General features: G+C 37.4%; 1 protein-coding gene across 22 annotated transcripts in view; it reads right to left on the minus strand.

Moving 5' to 3' along the window:
* ARFIP1 (ADP ribosylation factor interacting protein 1) overlaps positions 1-16,021 on the minus strand; it is a 106,112-nt gene that overhangs the window by 13,130 nt on the left and 76,961 nt on the right. The window lies entirely within an intron of this gene.

The following is a 16,021-nucleotide window of genomic DNA, read 5'->3' on the forward strand; positions in this document are numbered from 1 at the left end:
ATTTGGCTTTTCCTGTTTTCCTATTTGGTTCATCCTTGGCTCCTGGAATTATAGAGCGACTCAGAGGCTTTTGTACGTTTAGTATAAAATTCTAATGTTCAGAAATAGGTTCTAACCAATTACTTTATTGCTCTTTGGGTCACAACATTTTTTTGACTTGAATTTTAATCCCCACATTTTAGAATTAAAGGAGACAATAAAAGCAGCATACAGGATTTGATTCATACTAGATCTCCAGTGAGCTGTTGTAAAAGTCTAGAAAGTCAGATAGAGAGCTGAAGAGAAAGTGGGAAGGGCATCAGACAATCTTTACCTAATCCTATAAATGTCAATACAAGTCCCTAGGGTAGCTGACAAACCTAACATGGAAACACACCTCTTCTTGTAGCTGAGGATGGCTTGGTAGCTCATTAACAAAGCCTCAAAGGGGGTACATTAGCTGTGGGTACATTAAAATAGTGTCCCTCCCCTCCCATGAAACTTAATCCATGGGAAAACAAGGAAAGAGGGTGCTTTTAGGACTTACTTCTAGTTTTCACAACAAAATGATACAATACCCATTTCCACAAAAACATTCCCCTAGTAACTGTTAGAAGGTTGATGTATAAAGCCTTTAAAAGTATACATATACTTCAGAGCAGTTCCCTTGAACAGAGAGAGACTTTGGGGATTCACAGCTTTTCAATTATAATTATAGAAACAAAGTATAAAATTTCATTGCCACTTTAATCTCAGAAGCTATTTTGTACCAAAATGGATAGTTTATCTCATTTTTCTATTAGCAATGATTGTGTGCTACTCTAGTACATGTTTTACTTTTGGTAGTTGTCTTCAAAATCAGATACAAATTTAAATAAGAATGGTAGACTCTTTTATCCAATCAAACCATTACTAAATAAAAAATAAAGGGTAATTAAACTAATAAATCAATTTTCAATATGAATATAATTTCTAAATAAAATGAATTTGAAAATATTTTCTTTTCTGTCTTTTTTTGATGGGCTAATTTACACTAATGTCTTCAGTGCAGTTTAGACTGATATGTTACATGGAATCCTCAGAATTTTTTGGTTATTAAATAAATATAAATCACTACCAATTAAAGGGGAGAATTAAGTAATATTAGAGAAGTAGTTACAATTTTAAAATTAACCAAATTTTGCAATCTTGGTAATGACTGTGCTGTTGTCACTATACATAAACAGTTTTAACAAGATTTAAAAGTATCATTTTACGTTATTTGGCTTGTTTATCAGGTTTACTTTACTGGGCTATTTGGTCTTGTAAAGGTCACTCTGAGAAAGAATCTGGTTTCCCAAACAGAACTGGCTTAGGGAGAGAGGAAAAGTGAGGTGGGGGAAAGGTCAAACCTACTTTTAGGAGAAGGGGCAAAATGCCAAAATGTTTTTTGTTTGTTTGTTTTTATCCTCACCGGAGGACATTTTTCCATTTTTGTTCAGATAGAGTGGGAGGGAGAGAGAGGAAGAGGAAGAGACAGAGAGAAACATCGACGTGAAAGAGACACACTGAGTGGCTGCCTTCTGCATGACCCCAACCAGGGCTGGGGACGAATCACAACTGATGTGCGTGCCCTTGGCTGGAATCGAACCCGCGACTCAGAGGGCTGATGCTCTAACGGCTGAGCCAAACCGGCCAGAGCATGCCAAAATGTTTGAGGAAATATTTTAAGGGCACTGCACTTTTTAAGTTTTACTTGTATATTTATACTATCAGATCATGAGAAGTGATGAGCATACAGAATCTAAGAAACAGCAGTCTTTTTGGTAGACTATTGTTCGCTACGGTTGGTGGGTGACAATGACTTTTGTGAGGCACTTTCCATGTGACAGATAATATGTTACCCTTACATCTACTCTGTACAGTCTTTTATTCTCTCCATGTTACAGTTAAAAAAAGCAGCTTCAGAAAGTTAAGTAACTTGACTAAGGTAAGGCAGCTAAGAAGCAGATGGGCTGGCATTGTGGGAACTCAGGAATGTCTTATTCCAAGACTGGCCCATATTCTCACACCTATTCTAACCTGCCTCTATTCAAAAGGCAATAAACATTTGGGAAAGCTTTTAAACAAAGTCTGAAACAAACAATAGATATGCCAGAGTACTTGAAAGATGGGTAGAAATGTAGAAAAGACAGACATACTTTAACCTCCTCTGTAATTTTGTCTCTGGCCCTGAAGTTTCATTTAAACATCCTCAGGACAAGGATCTCACACAACGGTTGCAGCAGATGAAAGAAATAAAAGTGAATTATTTCTAAAATTATAAAGATAAATGCTATATTAAACTTTCATAGAATCTTCATAATAACAGAGCAAGAAAAATCTATAATGAACTATTTATTGATGTATGTTCTAAGTTAGAAAAGATTTAAAGTGGTTATAAGAGTAAATAAAATGCAAGAGAAAAGCAGAGATTTAAGATAGGAGCACAAGAAGAGAGAGGTAACAATTCCAGGCAGAAATGAGATGACGACAAATTTGACAGATTTTCAAAACCTAACATCAGAAACAATTACAGTAATTTAGAAATACACTAAATCATTGTGAACTAGATTACAAAGAACTTTCATAAAGATCTGCCAAACAATGAGCAACCAGATCAGACATAAGCAAAACCACTATAGCAACATCTGGTGAATGACCTAAAATATAGCGCACAATACTGTAATTGTTAACGGGCAAAACAAACTTCAGCGCTGACTACTAAGGCAGAAACAAGCTGGGGTTTAAAACAGAAACTGGGTAAGAGAAATTTAAGAGCAGGACTGATAGAGGATGCCAAGTAGATTACACTGAAAACTTTCTCCTGCCTACACAGCATGTACCAATAGAAGATAAATACCACTTACAAAGTTACTGACGGAAAAACCTGGAGAGAAGTATTACTTTGTAGTCTTCAAAACCATAAAAATGTAATTTTTTTCCCAAATCAAATTTATAATACATACCTTTTTAGAGATGCTGAAGTAATTGAGAAAAAGAGGCAATTTCTGGTTAAAAGTTATTAGTTATAATATATTTATAATTGTTAACTTCTTCAAATTAATCATTGGCTCTCCCAAAAATCTGAAATAGGGGTTTATATTACATGTGCAGTATTGTGGTAGTAGCTGTGAGGAAAGCTGGAACAAAATCATTCTTTAGTAAAACGTCTCCAACCATTAATATATAAAGTATTAACTCTTCTCTTTTCTCCCAATGATTTAAAAAATGTATAATTATGTGCTTTCTCTGATTATCACTGATCTTTTTTCAGTAGGTAAGACATCAGAAGAGTAATGAGCAGGAAAGTATGCCTGTCTTGGTCTTGTATTAGGTTTGTGATTTTATTACTTTGTAATAGACTTGGAAATGCCTGTCCTGTCAAAGCATCCCCAGCAGAGAAAGAGGCAGTATCAGAAATAAGGGCGTGGGCACTGGGAAGGGAGCGAGAACAGGAAAGACAAATATGAACTACAAGTGGAGGTGGAAGAACAGATTTTATTTTTCTGACTCACTGAGACAGGTTTCAACAAATCACTGACAAGCAGGTTAAAAAAAAAAGCAGCCCTGGCCAATTTGGCTCAGCAGTTAGAGCAAGGGCCTGCAGACCAGAGTCTCAGGTTTGATTCCAGTCAAAGGCATGTACCTGGGTTGCAGTTCAATCCCCCCGGCCCTAGTTGGGGTCATGCAGGAGGCAACCAATCAGTGTTTTTGTCACATCATGTTTCTCTCCCTCTCCCTCCCTCCCACTCTATCTGAAAATCAATGGAAAAATATCCTCAGGTGAGGATTTAAAAAAAAAAAAGCATCCTACAAGGAAAAAAAGGACAGTCCTTCTTTTGAAAAGAAGTAACTGATGAAACATAATCTGTAGGAACAGTAGGTCACACAACTGTGGTAATGTCTTATAAATCTTTCTCCAATGGGACGGTAACATTCTCAACACACAGGTTTCTTCCTCAGCAAAATTTTCTATTGCCCTTCTGTTCTATGGTTCACAGTGCTAGCTCCCTCTCCTTCTTTCCAGGAGATCCAAGTACACATGTGACCAATAGGGCTTCTTTATCTCCCATCTTCTTCCTCTGCTATTTTAAGAATCTTACGTGGAGCAGCCTTATGGCTTCGTTTCAGCAGGGCTGTGGAGTCAAACCCATCTAGATTTGGTCTGGCCGTGAGACTCTGGGCAAGCTGCTCAACCTCTCTGACCTCAGCATTGCCATCTGTCCACTAGTATAGATCATCTAGATCACAGACCAGATAGACACATATGGCTATTAGATAAAGGTCTGTTGGAGAGCATCCCCCATGACGCATTACTCAAAGACCAATGTCCATCAACGAATTCCCTCACTGCGAGAAGGGCACGCTCCCCAGAGGCACCCACGGGGCTCCTGCGGCGGAAACAGACTGGTGGGCACTCACAGCGCAGTGGGATGTGCGCTTCCGGGGAGAAGGCCCCGCGCCTTACAGTATCACACCGTTGCCAGAGCAAATATTAAGTAACATAAATCTTTCTAGTTAGCATCTGAGCACCTAGTTCAAAATGAATTTAGGTACAGAGAGTAGTTAAGAAATTGGGTATTTCCTTTCATCAATTAGGTGACCCTGTGCTCACTGGCCTTTGGACACTGGGCAACAGGGACTTACAGTTAAACCAGAGGCCTACTCACACTCATCTTTATAGTCACAGACTGGTTTTCCTTCAGATTTACAGTTTCTATATTGTACCTTGGAAAACTAGCTTTTACGTTAAGAACCCCATCTCTTATACAGCTTACAGCATTCTGATCCTCTGCACCTAACAGCTATTTATAAACTTACTGGAAAAGTTTTATTAAAATTTATGATAAAGCCATTATTTTACTTTAAAACATCCTTAACCAGCAATACTATGTTCTGATTTAAGATGAGAACAGAAAATTTAACAAAGTTTATAAGTCATTTAAACACACGATCCAGGACTTTTCCCTGGCCTTTACCCACCAGTCACCGTTCCTGTGTGGTCCTGCTGAAGTCACACTGCCACCTAGCCTCACAGGTACTCCAGCCACATTGATGCTTTCTTCATCGAATTCTGTATTTCTTCTTCTTCATTCTTAACTCAGTACTTTGTATATAATAGATATTACTAAATGCTCTCCCCTAGACTGTAAGCTGCTTGTCGGCAGGGAGTTTGTCAAATCCCTTTATACGATATTTTTTAGTATTAGGCATTGTAATAACTCAAAACAAGCACCTAATAAAATGTATTGAATTTTAGAAAAGTATCTTTTGAAAATTTAAAGACAGAAATAACGATAGAAAATCAGAATGTTATAAGGTTTAAGAGCAATAAAGGAGAAATCTAGTCATCAAATGATTTTTTTAATCTAACAAAGCAAAGTGTAGATGAGTCATGGAGAGAATATATATATGTTGGTCAAAATGAAAGTGTGGAGTCATCACTGAGAGGATTCTTTTTAAAGGAAAAGTTGAAAGAACAATGCAAAATCAAATTCTTAAACACTGCTAGTGTCCAGATTTTATTCAGAAATACTAATTAGCCCTGGCCAGTTTGGCTCAGTGGTTAGAGTGTCGGCCCGCGGGCCAATGAGTCACGAGTTTGATTCCAGTCAAGGGCACATACCTCAGTTGTGATTCGTCCCCAGCCCTGGTCGGGGTCGTGCAGGAGGGCAGCCAGTCAATATATCCCTTTCATGTTGATGATTCTTTCTTTCTCCCCCACCCCCTCTCTCTCCCTCTCTCTGTCTGAACAAAAATGAAAAAAAAAAATTGTCCTCGGGTGAGGATAAAAAAAAAAAAAAACTGATTAAAGGTTTTACTTTTAAGTAAATTGAAGGGACTATAACTACTAAGAACTAAAAAAAAGTGCAGTGATGCCACCATCACCAAAACCAATGCAGAGTATTAGTGACCTATTCAAGTTTGACAGTGGTCACTTAACAACGCAACCTTATTACAAAACCTGACAAACTGACTTGGGTGACACCCAAGGTTGGCAAAATAAGTGGAATGTGGATCTGAGGAGTACACAGGTGTCAACCATTTTCTAGAATAGATACATCAAAGCAATAATGGTTAATAAGTACGTTTTTATGAGCAAGTCCTATTCACTCAAAGTGAAGGGACCAAATAATCCCCTCCCCTCTAACAGATGTAATAAAAAATGAAACTCAAACTCTACCCTTAAAATGAGTTAATCACTTCTGACCAAAAAGGGTCAGAAAACACATACACACTAAAGGAACCAAGTCAAAGTTATAACAAGAAATTCATGATTATAAAGCTCTCTCTCATGAAAGGCTTTTACATCTTGTCTACAAAATACCTCTTTTTCACAAAAATTACATGCTGGAAATCAGCACAATTGAGATAGACTACCATGGATTATTAATTAGGCATGCTCTCTCTCCCTCATACACTGGCTGGCAATTGCAAATTACCAAAATGATTCTGGATAATTATGGCTTGCTTAAATGATGCTAATTTAAAAACCAACACCCACAACTCACAATTCTTTTTGGTTGCATGGTTTATATAAAGATAGTTAATGTCTGCCTGTTTTCTAGAGAGAAAGAAAGCAATGCAAACCAAAGGCAATTTTTCCTTCTCTATGTGGGTCTAGAAAATTGTTTTAAAGGGATCTGCAAGCCAAACCATTAACAGCAGCAAACATGATATCATACGTGAAAATATTTTCTGACATAAATGAAAGGTACTATATCACATCATTTCGAATCTGTCACTTAAGAATGGAGAGAACTCGTGTCCTAGCATGTTAACTGTTTTTCTGTTCTCTCCAACACAAATTTAATCATTTGATTTTAAGCTAGGAGGAAAATTATAAGCTATATAAATAAATATTAGACTATGTTTGAAAAATAAAAATTGTTTCATTTTTTAAAAAGATAAGGTACACTATTTAAAAAACAAAAAATTTCCAGCTATCCTTATTTTCCCTTCTTTTTAGAGTTAAATCTTATTATTTGAATAGGTAGGATAAAAGTATATAATGAAAAGGTTCATTTTCACTCCTGTCTCCAACTACTCTGTTCCCCTTATAGGTAACCAATTTTGATTAGTTAATTCTTTCAGTTTTTCTTTATGCTAGCACAAGGGTATATAATTATATAATCTTATTTTCTCCCTTTCATACAATGCTTGCACCTTGGTAATTTAATAGTATGCTCTGAGGCTCTTTCTATCAATAACATTCCTATTCTTTTATTTTTAAATAACTGCAAAGTATTCCATTATATAAATGGACCACAGTTTATTCAACTAGTCCTTTCCTACTGAACTGCTGGGTTGTTTCTCATCTTTTGACAGCACAGGTGATGCTGCAATGAATAACCTTGTACAGACCTATTTTTTCTTACGTAGGCCCTCCCTGTCTGTGGCTGCTTCATCCACAGCCACGCGCCCCAGTCCTCAGGCTGGGCCTCACTGACCATCAGCTGGCTTTTGCATACTTTAGTCCTATTGAAAACCCCCTTCTTCAGCCCTGGCTGGTTTTGCTCAGTGTTAGAGCATTGGCCCACGGACCAATGAGTCGCAGGTTCGATTCTGGTCAGGGGCATGTACCTTGGTTGCAATTCTTCCCTGGCCCTGGTTGGGATCGTGTGGGAGGCAACCAGTCAATATGTCCCTCTCACATCGAAGTTTCTCTCTCTCTCTCTCCTTCCCACTCTATCTGAAGATAAATAGAAAAATATCCTCAGGAGAGAATTAAAAATAAATAAATAAATTCCTCCACACATCTTCATTTAACTCCTTTCCATCCCTTTGGATCTAAGCCCCACAATCCCCCACACCAAACCACGTCCCCTCTGTATACTCACATGACCCTTCTATTTTCCTTTCACAACACACCGTAGCTTCTATTTATGTAATTATTTGGCTAATGCCTATTTCTCTTACTTACCTATAAGCTCTGTGATGGCAAGACCATTATATTTCTGCTACCTAACCCAGTACATGAAAAGCAATTAGTGAATATTTGCTGAATAAAGAAATAAAATGTCAAAGGTGCCAATAATACAGCAATCTGTTCTCAGTATTTACATGTATTTGTTTTACTTTTAAAGTAATCATCTCGTAAAACCTTTAGTTCACTTCATTTCGGCTATCATCACCCTTATCCAAGCTCCTGTCATGTCTAAACTACTATATTCACTCTTAGGTTCTACTAAAATCTATGCTCCATATTTCAGTCGTATCATTTGCCAAGAATTCTTTCAATGGCTTCCCACTGATATTAAAATTAACTTTTCCTTAATGTGGTCTGTAAAGTCTGCATGGTCTGGCCCTTGCTTACTTCCCAGTTTTCTCTCTATGCTCGTCATCTTAGTCATCTTCATTCTGTGAACATACCAGCCCCCCTCCCCCCACTTCCTCTAGCCAGAGGGTTGTTACACAAACTGTTCTTTCTACCTGGAACGCCCTCTGCTTCTCACTACACCTAGCTGATGCTCAACATTACTTTCTCATGGAAGCTTGCCATGACTACTCTTAACTGACCCTGTACCTCTACTGCAAAGTACTGGCCACAGCCAAATATATATATATATATATGCACACATGTATGTATGTGTGTACACACACACACACACGTGATTTGATCAATGTTGTATCTTTTACCAGCCTACAAGCTCTTTAAGGGTAGAATTTTTTCTCACTTTGCTCACTGGGTATCACCAATATCCAGAACACTTCCTGGTGAGGCAGGGACTAAAGTTTTGCCACCCCCAAATATGCCTTTTGGAGTATTGTTTTTAGGCTGGTTATTATGAAACAAAAGACTCAGAAAGAAATTTTGATCCTTCCCCTTACCTGCCTAAAGAATTCTGATAGAAAAACCTGCTGAAAGGAAGGGAGCATCACCTTAACATCACCCTATAAACTAATTATAGCAGCCGGAGAGAAATCTAGTGAAGCTTGTTTATTAGACTTCCCTCTGTGTCCCACGCTTCTGGGTGGTCCAGGTAACAATTTGTTTACCACATGTTTGCTTCTTCTCATCTACCTGTAAGTTGCCTGTTTTCCCTTTGAAATCCCAGATCCTTGTTCCAAATCCCTTCTCCTTTCTCCAAAATGGCAAATAAATCTCAACTGCCCAATGCCCTTGGGTCTCATATTCTTGTGACTACACATACATCCATAACAAGTTTTAGACATTTTCTCCTGTTAATCTGTCTCATGTTAATTTGATTATCAGACCAGCCAGAAGAACTTAGAAGCTGGAAGGAAAGTATTTTTCCCCTGACACTGGAGCACAGTGAAAAAAAGGTTAAATAATTGGAAAAAAAGGACAATAACAACATAAAATTATATTAAATTACATGATGAAATATACTCAGGAATTAAGTCTGGAAGTAAAGTTGCATGGGTAAGTATCCAAATGCAGGTAATCATATATAGCACAGTGTTGAGGTTGCTTATTATACTTATACATTTCAATCCATGAATGTTTATTATTATTATTAATCTAGAAGCATGGTTGGTTCTTTTACTTATAAATTTCATTTGACCTATGAGCAAGAGGCAATACTATTTATGTCTCCAGTTACAGAAATAAAGAAGACAGTTAAGTCATTGGAACGAATAATTTAAAAGTATCAAAAGTAAGAGAAGTTAGAGATCTTTCTTTTGACAATGGGGAAAAGAGATTTCAAGAATGTACCTGCTTGTACATATTAAGTAGTGATTAACATACTCCTTAAAATTTGGTAACAAAGAACCATTTTTTAAAATTCCGAGGTTTATATATTTTGCTCTCAAAGAGAAGCTTTTAATTTTATTTAGTTTTTATTGATTTAGAAAGAGGGAGTGACACAGAGGGAGAGAGAAACATTAATGTGAAACATTAATCTGTTGCCTGCTGCACAAGCCCCGAGCCGGGATCAAACTAGCAATCTGAGCATGTGCCCTGACCTGGAATCAAACCCACCACCCCCTGATGTATGAGACAAAGCTCCAACCAACCAGCCACACTGGCCAGAACTCAAAGAGAAGTTTTAGTAAACAAAAATTTTTTACCCTCCAAGCTTTTCCAAACATTATAGCATGTTTTTACAAAAATGTACTAGGCTTTGATTATTTCCTAATACAATATGTATTTGCATAAAGCCACTGAGTCATCATAACTAGATATATAGTTGTCTCATATTACATTAGTATGTTCACTTTGTTCTATTTCCTATGTATTTTCCTGTCTTGCCACTTCAGTTCATTATATTTTTCTCTGAAAGTTAAATTCATAAGAATACATATGAGCCCTGACAATCTGACTCAGCAATTAGAGCGGCAGCTCACAGACCAGAGTTGCAGTTTCGTTCCAGTCAAGAGCACATATCTCGGTTGCGGTTCGGTCCCCGGCCCTGGTGCAGTTGTGTGAGGCAGCCAATCAATGTGTCTCTCTCACATCCATTTCTCTCTCTCTCTCCCTCCCTCCCACTCTGTCTGAAGATAAATGGAAAAATATCATCTGGTGAGAATTTAAAAAAAGAATACATATGAAATAAGTCTGTTATATATATATATGTGTGTATGTGTATACACACACACACACACACACATACACATATAAATACCTAAAATACAGGAATAGGACTATATTATGATTATACAGAAAATGTGATGTAAGTGAAAACAACAGGTTTTTTTAAAAATCAACCTAAGAATCCGAGTGACTATGATTTTTGAGAAAAAAAATTGCCCTGGCCAGTTTGGCTCAGCGGTTGGAGCGTTGGCCTGCGGTCCAGAGAGACCCGGGTTCGGTTCCCGCTAAGGGCATGTACCTCGGTTGCAGTTTGTCCCCGGCCCTGGTTGGTCGTGCAGGTGGCAGCCACTCGATGTGTCCCCTCACATCGATGCTTCTCTCTCTCTCTCTTCCTCTCTCTCCCTCCCACTCTATCTGAACAAAAAAATGGAAAAATGTCCTCAGGTGAGGATAAAAAAAAAAAAAAATTAAGTAACTATGTCAATCAAATATGTGTCCAGGATAGATCCCAAGTCTGGTTCATTTTTTCTGCGCCACCCCACCCCCACCCCGTCATCCTTTAAGTCACTGAAATGTAATAAATTGAAAAAACACTGCATATAATGATTATAGCTAATTTACTTTAAAGTAAGAGTATATGTTAGTCTTCTTAAAATAAGATAATCAATGGGATCCTTAATTTTTATTTATACCCTAAAATGCTTTGTTAAATCTCTTACAGGGTTTCCTTTTTTTCCCCTAATACATTAATTACTCTGAAAAGAGATTTACCACCCCAGAGTTGAATTACAGTCGTCTTAAGGGAAACATTAATCTTAAATTACTTTTCATGTTCTACGCGATCCCAAGCCATATAAAAAGTTGTTTTTAAAAAGTAAACATGGGTTGCTCACAGTGATCTGCATGTTTTTCTCTTTGTTTCGTCTTTCCATGCAAACAGCACACACACACAGCACACAAAATGCTGCACACAAAAGCAGCATTTCTGAGAGAGTATGCTTTGCCTTCACTAAAGCAAAGCGTGAGGTAATCAGGATTTGCTCTTCTGCCCAAGCTAGTTGACTCTCATTTACTCCCATCTCTCTCACTGGCCTTCAGTGTACCTCTAATTCTGGGAGGAAATGCAAACACGCCTTTGCTAAATGACTACTATACACGTAACCATTGCTAGGCATCATGAGCCCAGTAAAAGAAGGCATGGTCCCTATTCTCACGAAGTCTACAAAGCAACAGGAATGTCTATTTTTTCCTCTTTACTAAAGTAGCCTATGTTTTGTCTTGAACCTTGAAAGGAACAATCAAAGGTAAACAAGCTGCGTTAATCCATGAGATAGCTCAAGTTACATTATTTAAAGGTCTAGAAAAAGAGAAATATGGATAAAATGAGAAACATTAGAAGAGCCTAATTAACTTTGTCCTTAATGCTGTACTCCATGTTGTTTAGTAAAGAAGAAAGAGAATATCAGAGATTAATAAGGGTTGTTCAGGTTAAAGATAAACACAATATGGATGGGTGAATAGAGAGTATAGATTGCAAACAGTAGAAGAATTCAATGTTTTCCATTAAGGATAAAACTATTTCTAAAACCAGAAATCTATGACAAATATAAGTATCAGCATTTATACAGGAATGTTGTGTTTTACATACCTATTTCCTTTGTTTTGCCAGAGAAGGAAGGTTAGACTAACTGTACATAAACACCTCAATTTTCCAAAACATAGCTAAGAATCTACCTCCTATCTCTCTTAAAACCTTTTCTAAAAGTTCTAAGAACAAAACAAACAAAAACATTCTCACAATGTTGGGCCACTAAAATCTATTACAATAGTCACAGGTTCTTAGTCCTTTACTCAAAGACTATCTGCTTTCTACTTGACGCATATCTAGGTGTCTGGGTATTTGGCATCTCACTTTAGAAGTTAAGTGTTGCTATGGGAAGACACTCCAATAGCCCCAACCAGCCTCCTCCAAAAAGCTGCAAAAACAGTCTTAAAAAAGCTGCAACCTTTAGGACATCATCAAATTACAAAACAGCACATTCACTGATGTTTCAGATAACTTTTGTTTTTAAAAAAGTCAATATACAATATTTAAGAAATAGAGTGTGTCAAATTTTGTTAAAATTCAAGTGCTAAGTAGATGACCTAGAGAATGACTTTAAAAGAGATATTAGGGTACAAATTCAGCTGTAGTTTAACAAAAGAACAAAAACAAACACACAGATTTGAGGCATTTCAAACTGCCAAGAAAACAAATAGGATGGCAGACAGGCCTTCGGCCTAAAGGACTGCTTTTCCCTCCCTCTGCCAGAGCTTTAAAAATAAAACAAATGGGTAGAAGTTGCTCAACAACAATAACAAAAACAAAAGTTTTCTCATGGATCTGTCTTCATCCAAATTATAGTCATTTATTGCTTAAAATAACAGAGACCAACATTATCTCTTTATAGTTTTGAAGAATTAAATAAAAAAAGATAAAAAGATCACAGTTAATTTATAGATTATATTTTAGACATAGCTGATTACTGAATTCAAACTGAAACTTAACTTCGAAACTGAAAAGCTAAAATCAAAGAATATCTCTAGGCTATCTAACAACATAAAATCCTTGAGACTAAAGGCAATTTTATTTTCCTATTTTATAGTAAGAAAAGTCAAAAGAAGAAATGGGACAATGACATTATTTTTAAAACAATGACTTCCAAACCTTTGTCTCTGAAGCCCTGGCCCTGCTTAATCCAATTCTAAACCCACATCATTCGTTTTCTACCAGTTGTTTTCACTTGAATATCTTGTCATCATCTCACACTAAATACAGGGTTAAATAGAACAATTTCCCAACCCTCCTCCCTCACAAACTTCAAGCCAAACCAGCTTCCTATGTTGATTTCCCAATCCCTGTCATGCAGTCTTGATTTAAAAACACACACACACACACACACAACTTTTATTTACTTATTTTTAGAGGGAGGGAGAGAGAGAGACAGAGGGAAAGAGAAACGTCGATTCATTGTTCCACTTATTTATGCATTTATTGGCTGATTCTTGTATGTGCCCTGTCTGGGAATCAAACCCACAACCTTGGTGTATCAGGACAATGTTCTAACCAACTGAGCTACTTGGCCAGGGCCTGCCATGCAGTCTTGAAGTCAATGTATTCTTTCCTTTCTGTGGATATGGCAATGAAGGTTGTTATGAGGATTCAGTGGGAGAATATATATAAAATGAATAGTAACTGACAAATAAAAAGTGCCCTGATTCATGTCTACATCTGGAGATATACACTGCCATGTTTCAAAAATAGTTACAGTAAGAAAGGTAGAAGTCAATGGCCATTGTCTATCCTTGTGTAATCTGCTTTTTTACTTATTCCGGCAAAAACCATATAAGAATAGCTGGTTTAAAGGTACTGATTCTTTCAAAATAACGTTCCCTTCTTTTTTCCAGAGAGAGATGAATGTATAAAACCCGTAAGATTCTAGCATACTTCATTTAGCACTACACTGTCTAGTGCTGAATATAGGCCAAAAATAGTTTTACATTTAAAATACACATCTATATCTAAGTATTGATATATTCCCATCCATAAAAATATTAAACAGTGTAACTGACCGATACATGGATAGATATATGAATGACTAGATGATGTCATCTCTTGTGCTAAGCCAACGAATGCTAACAGGCAGCACTGTACTCTTGTTTGAATGGCGCCAGGCAACATGTCTGGTAACTCTGCTGAAGTTTCCGTTACTGCCACTGTAATGTTTTCACATGAGTATTTTTCACCTATTACAGCTAAAAAAAAGGGAGTGATAGTACTGGACTTGGTAGGTCTCAAGGAAATGTATCATTCTGCAACTTTTATAGTAACCAGAACAGTTTTTAAGGAAATGTTAAGGCAAAGAAGAAGATATCAATAGACAGTTATAATTGAAGAATAACTGTAAAAGGTACCTGAAAGATAGAGTTGAAGGCCTATCAAGACTTCAGGGGAGTGAAAAGCACAGGGAAGGGACCACAAATGTGCCATGGTAAGATCCATGTCCATAGGACTGAGCTACAACCCCTACTCTGCACTGTGCTCACCACTGACTCTCATTTCCAGGACTGCAACTCCCCTCACAAAACTGAGTATGCATGTAATGGAAGATGCGTTAAAATGGGAACCTATACTTTACTTAAACCAAAACTAAGGAGCCTAATAATATATGACTCCATCTCCAAGTGAAACCTACAGCAGGCCTATCTCAGTCTTCACTGCCTGAGTCCTTGGTTGTGTTCAGTTACATGAAAACAATGTGGAAAATTGATTTCTTGGCTAATTTCGTCTAGATTATGCTAACTGCAGCCCTAAGCTGAACTTTTTAGTCATTCCTCATTTATCAGTTACTGGTGATAAATGCTCTTCTCTTCCTGAAATCTGTACCTACCATTAATAAAAAGGTTTCAAAATATCCAGAGCAGAATCTATCATTATATAACTTTTAAAGTAGATTTTTATTGATTTTTAGAGAAAGAGGAAGAGAGAGGGAGAGACAGAAACATCAACAGGAGAAAATCATCAATTAGTTGCCTCCTGCACCCTCCCCCACACTGGGGATCAATCCTGCAACCTTGCCATGTGCCCTGACCTGGAATCAAACCAGCGACCTCTTGGTGCATGGGTTGAGACTTAACTACTGGGCCACACCAGCCAGACTATCATATAATTTTTTACTCATTTATTTTTACTTTATTTAATCCGCACCTGATGACATTTTCCCATTATTTTTAGACAGACTGGGTGGGGGAAGGAAGAGATAGGAGGGAGGGGGAGGGGGAGAGAGAGAGAGAAACAGACAGAGACAGAGACAGAGACATACAGAGAGACATGAATTGGTTGCCTCCTGCATGACCCCAACCAGCGCTGGGGATTGAACCTGCAACTGAAGTATGTGCCCTTGACCGGGAATTGAACCTACAACTCTGTGGTCTACAGGCAGATGCTCTAACCGCTGAGCCACACCAGCCAGGGCTCATTATATAACTTCTTTTAAATTCTAATTTTTAAAATTTTTTTAAATCCTCACCCCGGATATTTTCCATTTATCTTCAGATAGAGTGGAAGGGAGGAAGGGGGAAAGACAGAGAGAGAGAGAAACATTGATATGAGAGAGACACATTGATTGCTTGTCTCCCACAACCACAACCAAGGTACATGCCCTTGACTGGAATTGAACCTGAGACTCTGGTCTGCGGGTCGATGTTTTAACTGCTGAGCCAAACCAGCCAGGGCTCATTATATAACCTTATAAAGCACTCAACACTAGTACTACTCTGAAGATCAACGGTTGATTGTCAAGTATTTTTTGCCAACTGTTATATATGAAAGACTGGGACAGTAGAGTTGATGATGACTTTTGTGACAGAAAGGTAAATATATTTTGTATACTTCTAAAAACTCAAACACTGATTATAGAGGAAATTCCATTTTGCGATTGTAATGAAAGTTAACAGAAAACAAAACTTTCTATTTTTCTC

This window comes from Molossus molossus, unplaced genomic scaffold, assembly GCF_014108415.1.
Source record: "Molossus molossus isolate mMolMol1 unplaced genomic scaffold, mMolMol1.p scaffold_m16_p_4, whole genome shotgun sequence".
NCBI lineage: Eukaryota > Metazoa > Chordata > Mammalia > Chiroptera > Molossidae > Molossus > Molossus molossus.